This window comes from Belonocnema kinseyi, chromosome 3, assembly GCF_010883055.1.
Source record: "Belonocnema kinseyi isolate 2016_QV_RU_SX_M_011 chromosome 3, B_treatae_v1, whole genome shotgun sequence".
Lineage (NCBI taxonomy): Eukaryota > Metazoa > Arthropoda > Insecta > Hymenoptera > Cynipidae > Belonocnema > Belonocnema kinseyi.
In genome coordinates, this window is record NC_046659.1 from 18,407,120 (window position 1) to 18,407,422 (window position 303).

The window sequence follows — 303 nt, forward strand, 5'->3', positions numbered from 1 at the left end:
TTTACCGCGATTTCGCTGGAAGCGGGTGCAATTTTTCAGATTAGCACCCGCTCCCGGCGAAATCCTGCGGTTGTCCTTATGACAAATTTTTAATTATATGTACATATATAAATGCAGAATTTTGATTCCTCTAGAATCAAACCGAAGGGCCTATGACAAAGCCACCGAACGCGTCTTCGGGTTGCGGATAGAGGGTCCCTGTACCAAGGGTTTCTGCTTAATATGGTTACCAAAATAAATAGACAGTCGGGGACAATTGTCCAAGGGTGGTCCCGAAGGAATTAACCCCCAAGCGGAGGTGTG